Source organism: Eurosta solidaginis, chromosome 2 (genome assembly GCF_040869045.1).
Source record: "Eurosta solidaginis isolate ZX-2024a chromosome 2, ASM4086904v1, whole genome shotgun sequence".
Taxonomy (NCBI): domain Eukaryota; kingdom Metazoa; phylum Arthropoda; class Insecta; order Diptera; family Tephritidae; genus Eurosta; species Eurosta solidaginis.
Genome location: NC_090320.1, coordinates 117697295 through 117706525, shown reverse-complemented (window position 1 = coordinate 117706525; position 9231 = coordinate 117697295). Strand labels below are relative to the sequence as shown.

Below are 9231 nucleotides of genomic sequence, written 5' to 3'. Positions count from 1 at the left end.
ATCGGGGTATTCTGGATTAGATCCCAATATTTGTCCACCCCGAAGTTGTGAAAAAACTTTTGAGGCTCCTTTCTGTTTGCGCCAAAGGACCTCCGCTACCAAACATGCCCGCTGCTGGTCTTGGCATACTACAACCTTCTTCCAAAACAATGGTCAGGCAGTTTCATCACCTCGGAGGGTCGCATCTATTTTTTTACGATGGGATATGCTTAATAAACCATTTTTGGTGCCGTGTTGTTGTTGTTGTAGCGATTAGGTTACTCCCCGAAGGCTTTGGGGAGCGTTATCGGTGTGATGGTCCTTTGTCGGATACAGATCCGATACGCTCCGGTAACACAGCACCATTAAGGTGCTGGCCCGACCATCTCGGGAACGATTTATATGGCCACATTAAACATTCAGGCCATCCCTCCCTCCCCACCCCCAAGTTCCATGACGAGCTTGGGGTCGCCAGAGCCTCGTCTGTTAGTGAAACGGGATTCGCCGCTCGAAGGTGAGGTTGACAATTGGGTTGGAGAAGCTATATATTGCGCTACACAACCCCTTGAATCCCCTTGAATTGGTGCCGTCGCAGCAACTTTTTCTTTCTGCTAAGGGACTGTTCTGGAAATCACTTGCATGACTGGGCCTCCCTCATACAGTGCGATGAGCGGAGGCTACTCTTAGAGTTGCTATTCGCTCTACAGATGTTAGAAGTTTATAGCATCATAACTGACGTTCCATTGGTCCGGACCAAGAAAAGATATGCAACATATGCAACAACGCGGGTATCTGGCTTGCCGGTTACCCGCATGGGTTACCTTCTGTCAAATCGCTTTTTGCACGAATGAAACGCTCCTTTTTGTTTAGATAATATTTAATTATAAATAATTCATATATACAATGTTTTTTTTTACAATTAAAATTATTTCCTTAATTACTCTAGTAAAATTTACATATGTGTATATTGATATGTACATGGTACATAAGTACATTAACTTCTATTTATAGTTGTACCCTTTCTGAAACTTTCGAAGCCCAGTGATGATGCCCAATTTTTCCTGCGCTGGTGGTGTTGTTCAACGTCAGTTTGCAGAGCCATATGAGTTTTGTACTCATAATAGCGAAAGCCCCAATTCGTGCTATCAAAGTCGATTTACAGGTTATGTTGGGATTTTGGTCTTGACCCTTTCCCATAATATACTTGTTAGGGCCTTATATGTGGTACTAAAAAGGCGGAGGAATAGTTGTCGCAGTTCTCTTATAATTTAAGGATATGTATGTTCTTCCTTCAGCCGCAGCTGGAATATTTGGAATATTGCTATGCGCATATCGTCAAAAGCAAATTACCTAGAATCAGAAAGAAACTAATATCAGTAAGGAGAGATTAAAGTTTTTAATATATGTAACTCGAAAAGTGTTCTATAAATAGAGCTCCACAATTAGCTCTTTTCTGAGAGGCCAAAACCACGAGGGACTCAAGGAGATTTTAGATAACCATAATCATGGATACCCGAAGATGCTGTTGTTGCATTTATAGAGAACATAAAATTATAACAATGGATAATTGATTGATGTTACGAAGTAAATTAGACGTGTTACAAAAACAAATAAATGCAGATGACTGTTTAATCCATTATCCGAAGGTCTTGTATGGATGTGCAATTTGAAAAGGACAAAGTGCTGCTAAAACTGCTTTCCGCGAGTAACCCGGGAACGAATTGATATGACTACGCCTATCCTTCTTAAGCAGCAGGTTCGAGCACCAGTTCCCTGTTGGACAAGAAAATAAACGTTTGGTTGTATCCAAGTTGATCATATGCTAGTACAGAATATATTCGTTTGCTGCATCTGACCAGTAAATCTAAGTTTCCCAGATTTTCTGGGCTCAGCAATGGTATCCTCCTAAATGGTATATTTGTTGCACCCTGCTGCCTGGCCGCTTACCCAACTAGGCACAAAGGAACTTGCCTTGGGACACCCAAAGAGCACTCACGCTTCTCATGGCCCCAGCGGTTTGGGGGGCAGAGATTATACCCGCGGCAGGTATGCCTGCCATAAGAGGCGACTAAAATACCGCAAGGTTTCAAGGGCTGCTAGCGCAATTTATAGCTTATCTTTTTCTGTTTCTTTAGTAGACGAGGCTCTGGCGACCCCAGGTTCCTCATGGAACTAGGGGGTGGGCCGGGATGGGCTTAAAAGTTCAATGTGGTCATGCTAAATCGTTCTCGAGATGGTCGGGCTTGCATCTCAATGGTGCTTGTTACAGGAACGGACCAGATCTATATCTGGCAAAGGATCATCAACAATGATAAAACTTGAACCTTCTAGATTATCCCACCCTAGGTTATCTAACTAAATGCAGGCGGCAGGCCACGGAGCTCGCACATTACCATTATATTGCGCCTCCCATTACCATCATCGGCAAAGAGGTTGAAAAAGCCATCAAACTTGCTAAACCATCTAAAAAATATTGGCTAAAGGGATCCAGTTATCTGGCGACTGTTGTTGTTGTTTTGGTGCTGGTCTATCTTCCGATATTAAAAGTCATTGATTAGTGTAGTCTCCACGTAGTGAGCTACTCCCACGACTACGCCCGCGTCTAGTGCCACGATTAATGAAATTACATTTGAAGGCGCTTATGTCGCTTCCCAAGGCCGTCGGTTCTGGAGCGACTGGATTTTTCCCGACCAAGGACTGCCATTTCAGTGTAACCCCATTTAATTGTCATCCTCCCAGCAGTTCCTTGCCGCGGGACTGCTCCATATTCTCTTGCTCCGGGAAGATATCGAACCCAATCCGGGTCCGTCCCCTGACCTCGGTCCTGAGAAATGGTTTTGCTGCATCTGCCGGAAAAGAATCTTTTTAGGACGGTCATACTCTTGTCAGTGTGTCTCGTGTAAGCGATGGTTGCATCGGACAGGTTGTTCTGGGCTAGACCCCAAAACCAGACGTCCACGTAACTTCTATAAATCTTTTGTGGCTCCTTGCTGTTCACGTCCTAGGACGTCCCGTAGTCTACGCCTTAGCGCCCCCCGCTACCTTCCAGCAGTCCCGCAGCCTAGCAAGCCACAACAAGTAACCGCTGTTACTCGCGCCCCACGGCGCCACGAACTCACACGGCTGCTCCCATCCATACCTACAATCTCCGTAGTAGAATCGGGAGCAATGCCTAGCATCATCCCCTGCCCCCGTCTTCTTCCCCCCTCTTTTTCGCCAGCAATTGTGTAGGTCAGGGAAACAGACCCAGACGTAGTCACCCGTCACTTACCCCCAGAGTGACGACGTCTCCCCCTATGCACTTCAGAATTCTGCATTTATACTGTAATGGATTAACTGGGAAGATCACGGAGATAGTGGACTTCATGAAGCTGCACAACATCCGCATTGCTGCGATTCAAGAGACTAAACTCACAGTAAGATCTGCATTGCAGACCGGTTCTGCGTATAATTTCCACAGAAAAGATCGCGAGAGCGGAAATGGAGGTGGCCTCGCGTTTATCATACACCACACTGTGCAATATCATATATTTGATCCCGACATCGACCGCAGGGACAGTGTCTTAGAACGTCAAGGATTATCTGTCCGGTCGGGCGATGCAAACCTAGAAATCATCAACATCTTCATCCCTCCTGTCACCTGTTGCCCCAGTGGATACCACCCTGATATCAGCGCCGTACTCACTGGAAACAATCGCATTATCTTAGGCGATTTCAATGCCCATCACGATCTATGGCATTCAAACTTGCGGGTGGACACTAGGGATGAGATGTTAGCGGATCAAATAGAAGAAACGACGTTCTGCACAATAGACGGAAACGCCCCCATGTATGGTAGGAAGCTGTCACAGTTCGCCGGATATTTCAATCGTGAGCGCAGAACTCGTAAACTGCGTCAGCTGGCAGCCGATGGTAACATTGGCATCAGACCACCTGCCTATACTTATTTCGCTCGAGCCTTCCGCCGAGTTCATCGTAGCAGAAAACGCACCTTCATTAACTTTAAAAAAGGAAAGTGGGACGAATACAAATCCTTTACAGACAACCGCTTTGCTGCCCTCCCTAATCCAACTAATACCCGCCAAGGTAAGCGTGCTTTCCGTAAGGTCATTGAATCCGCCTCGGCTCATTTCATTCCCGCCAGTAGAATTCCCAAAATTCGTCCCCACTTCCCGGCAAAGGCCGCAAATTGCTTGTGGATGAACACAAGCGGGCGACATGTGAGGAGCACCTAAGCGGGTGTAACCTCTCTTCTGGTGTAGGTAAACTTTGGTCCACCGCAACGTCCCTATCGAATCCGTCTTAGCACAATGGCAAAGCTTCCATCGCCTTTGGCGATAAAGTGCTGTCGGATGCGAGAAAATTCGCGAGCGCTTTCTGCCGACAATATATAATGCATTCTACGGTCGACAAAAATAGACACGCACATAGACATAAGTTCTGCGCGTCACCAATTACCGTCACCGCCAAAGAGGTTGAGGATGCCATCGGTCATGCTAAACCATCCAAAGCAGTGGGCCCAGACGGCATAGCCATGCCGATGCTTAAAAGCCTAGGGAAAGAGGGGTTCAAATATTTATTGAACGAACTATTACACGCCGTTTATTAAAAATATTTAACATCCAAACCATGGGTGAACCTCCGGATAGAGGCAAAAATAATACCAACATGCCTATGTTAAAATGGGACAATAGCAAGACGTCTAATTTCACCCACAATGTCCCCATATACTTGATCATGACAAGAACAGACACCGGCCAAACACTATCAAATACATCACCATTCTTAATCAAAAAAGCGATCGACGCCACATATGGTAGCGAAGTCGAGGAGTGCAAAAAAACAAGAAGCGGTAAAATTTTGATCAAAACCAAAAACAATTTGCAATCAGTCCAGAAGTGTTATCTACTGCAACGACCTTAGAAGCTTGACAGAAGAACTCATCCTATCCGAGCTAAAAACACAAAATGTTATCGAATAAAAAATTTTTAAAGAAAGTGACCACTGATCTCATCGAAACGGGTCTAATAATAGTTACCTTCGGGACGACTACCTTGCCAACAACACTACGAATCGGATATGAAATAGTAAATATCCGACCATACATCCCTTTGCCACTGAAATGCAAAAATTGCCTCAGATTCGGCCACATCGCATCTATATGCAAAAATGAAAAAATGTGTCAGAAATACTCAAATACCTATCATCTCAACGACGATATGGAAGAACAATGTACAAATAATGATGCCTGCGTTAACTGCATCACACAACATCTAGAACCAAACAATCATTCTGCTATCGACAAAAAATGTCCTATGTTCCTACAACAGAAAGAAATCCAGGTCATAAAGACAACTTAAAAAAGTTCACCACAAGTTTCTTTGGACTCCCGTTAGAGGATATTGATGACAATTTGTGATCGATCGCAGCTATTAGGTGGTGCGAAACATTGCTACAACACCAACAACAACAACAGGGGATTGGCTGTTCTTCGTCACCGACATCCCATCCTATGAGGCGAAACGGCGTAGATGCCAGTCTCAAACAGCTCCGCCACATAGTCGGGCACTATGGAATTCGGCTAAGCCCTCACTAGTCCACGTAATTTCTATAAATCTTTTGTGGCTCCTTGCTGTTCACGCCCTATGGCGTCCCGTAGCCTACGCCTTAGCGCCCCCACTACCTTTCAACAGCCCCGCCGCTCACCAAGCCACAATAAGTACCCGCTGCTGCTCGCGCCCACTCATACCTACAGTCTCCGAAGTAGAGTCGGGAGCAATGCCGAGCATCAGCCCCTGCCCCCGTTGTTGTAGCAATGCTCGCCCCACCCAATAGCCGCGACCGATCACAAATTGTCATCAATATCCTCTAACGGGAGTCCAAGGAAACTTGCCGTTTCAACAGGGGTGGACCATAAGGAAAGGGGTGTTAGAGGCGTTGGTTCCACATTACAATTGAAGAGATGGTTGGTGTCATGTGGGGACACATTGCAAGCGGGGCATACATTTTGTATGTCGGGGTTGATTCTGGATAGGTAAGAGTTTAACCTGTTATAGTATCCAGAACGAAGTTGAGCAAGAGTGACACGCGTTTCCCTGGGGAGTATGCGTTCCTCTTCCGCGAGTTTTGGATAATTTTCGTTAAGTACCGGATTCACCGGGCAATTCCCGGCATACAGGTCCGACGCCTGTTTATGGAGTTCACCAAGGATCTGCTTGTGTTTTTTTGCTTCATACGGCTGGGTGCTCCGGTACCGTATTTCCTCTAAATGCTTACGGAGATGACTCCTTAAGCCCCTAGGCGGTGTTGGCTCATCATTCGGATGTCGTAGGCGTAGGCTACGGGACGCCCTTGGGCGTGAACAGCAAGGAGCCACAAAAGATTTATAAAAGTTACGTGGGCGTCGGGTTTTGGGATCAAGCCCAGAACAACCTGTCCGATGCAACCATGAACAGAATATGACCGTCCTAAAAAGATTCTTTTCCGGCAGATGCAGCAAAACCATTTCTCAGGACCGGGGTCAGGAGACGGACCCGTATTGGATTCGATGCCTTCCCGGAGTAAGAGAATATGGAGCAGTAATGCTGCAAGGAGCTGCTGGGAGGATGACAATTTGTGGGAGGGACGAAACAAATTAGATGGGGTCACACTGAAATGACAGTCCTTGGTCGGGAAAAATCCCGATCCGCTCCGGTACATAGAACCATCTGCCCGAACCCCGTCTTCTCCCCCTCTTTTCCGGCAGCAATTATGTAGGTCAGGGAAACAGACTCTTAGTGCCTACCTCCCTTTGCACCGTTTGCCAGCACAGAATATATATGTTTGCGACATCCGCCCAATGCAGCTCCTGCCATGGACCGTGCCACTTTCCTATATGTTCTGGTCTCCGCGACGGCAATCCCCCGATGGGTTTGACTGCGCCATGTTGCCAGGTCGCATACCCAAATACACCGGTTACCCCAATGCTTACCCAAGGACGTCCAGTCCCAGGGCCACAACAGCAGTTGCTTCCTAGCCTCCCCCAACCCAGGCGTAGTCAACGGTCACATACTCCCAGAGTAACAACATCTCCGCTTATGCACTTCAGAATTCTGCAGTTAAACTGTAATGGATTAAATGTTATTCTTATAACTTACTAGCAGACCCGGCAGACGTTCTGCCCTAAATTTGGCCTATCTGCATACATTTTTCCGTCTAACTCTGCCCTCGCCCTCTACACTTTTTCCTAATCTTTGTATTCACTCCTCCTTTCGTATTTTTCGCTTCTCATTCTATCTCTTTCTCATTCTTCTTCATTTCTTATTGCCAGTCCCAGAGGGTGGTATGTATTTTGTTGTTGGATTTTAGGTACAATTGCGGTTGCATGCTCTCTTAAATGAAGATCCTGATTGAACGTCACACCCACATTTTCCTCGGTTTGGACAATTGAGTTAATTGCTAATTAAGTTTTAATTGTTCTACAGTCGAATAGTCGAGGAAACGATATTGACGGAATTTGTCCCATAAAAAAAATAATCGTGACATCAATTAATTCTTATTCACAAAATAGATTATCTGATTATGTCGCTATCTCCGTATTAAATATAATATGCAACTTTTTTACTTTCACCAACGATATGCATATGCGATAGATGCTTAGACTCACCAGTTAAATGTTAGTATAAGATCACCATCTGCAATTTTCTCTTGTACAGAGTAACTAATAGCTTCCGCCGCCTTTCCCAACTGATTTTCTATGTACGTATCAATAAACCGCCATACATTCTCTTTCAACTGTAAGTACAAGTATAATAATGACATTATACTAATAAAAATAGATACGTACACTTACATCAGATTCCGATTGATGAGTTGGCACATAGTGTACTTATCCACAATGAGTTGGCAGCTGTGTTAATATAGGTATGCTTAATATGCTTGTATGCATTTCTTACATATACTGCAAGCGGAACAATTTTATAAATGTTCAACACATTTTGTTCTTACTCTAGCAGACCTTTCTTTACTCTAGCAGACCTTATAATGGTGACTTGAAAAATTATATATATAAAAACGGAATATGTAACGTGGTCACTTTGATAACTGTATATATCATATATAGTGTCATGGAAATGACCATCTAACATATGATTTTGCGTTTATATATTTGATTATGTAACATGGTCATATTGATAACTGTATATATCATATATAGCGTCATGAAAATGACCATCTTACATATGTTTATAAACAAAAATATATAAAGTGTCATGAAAATGACCATCTCACATATGTTTTTTCATATATATGATTATGTAAAACGATCATTTTGATAACTATATATATGATATATAGCGTCATGATAATAACCATTTGTTATCTGTCGTTTATGTTTAATGGCTAGTACTGTGACTTAAGATATAAATATATCTTTTTATTATAACTCTGAAAGTTAGGGCAGAATGCTTTAGAAGGATTTAACGGCTATATTTTTTTGATAAAAGAGGGTCCGACGCCCTCTGCGAACTGTTAATTTTGAATAATCTTTTAATTATGTGACGCAATCATCACAATCACACAATTCTAGACGAAGCAATTCTGAAGAAGTGAACAGTTGCAGCCTTTATTACCTGTTAAAAGTATGAAAATAATTAAATTTTATAAACACAATAGGGCCACTCAGACAAGCGTGGTAATTACACAAGGATTTTCCATACTCCATCATAGTTCTCACGACCCTAAAATCAAAGAATAGTATACAAAATCTGGCCGCAGGTAACTCCTTAATTTCACTTATTTGTGGAGGCAATGGATTTCGAAATTTCTAGATGTCCTTTGGACTCTGCATCACGATCCATCAATATCCCGTGCTACAAGTGTGATAATTGTTGTGATCCAAAAATATCATCAACATTTATTGAACGTCTGGCACGCGCCATAACCCTAGCCCTTCAAGACGGTGGACTAGTTCACCCATTCATTCAAACTTTTTTCGCTCTGCACTACACATTTACCCAACAGGCATTTCTGTAAATGTTTTTGGAAATAACTTTAAGTAAGTTTATAAACTAAGCGGAGTATAAACGCTTTCAATATTAGGGAGACTCATGTAACCGTATAAATGCCTTATGAAATGTGTAAACGTATAAATTTATCTAGTGCGTAAACGAGCTGTCAAATTATGTATGAAAAATCATTTACACAATTTGTATAAATTTACGCGAACATTTCATTCTGTAAACGCGGTAAACTCAAAGGAATGCAACATTGCAG

The 9231-nt window shown here is 43.5% G+C and overlaps 1 long non-coding RNA gene across 1 annotated transcript; it reads right to left on the bottom strand.

The window, feature by feature from the left end:
* Positions 1-840: 840 nt before the first annotated feature.
* On the bottom strand, positions 841-7958 carry LOC137242331 (uncharacterized). Its single transcript, XR_010950192.1, has 3 exons — positions 7811-7958; positions 7625-7752; positions 841-1329 (listed from the first exon to the last, which is right to left on the bottom strand). It is a non-coding gene; the product is annotated as an uncharacterized lncRNA (long non-coding RNA).
* Positions 7959-9231: the final 1273 nt, after the last annotated feature.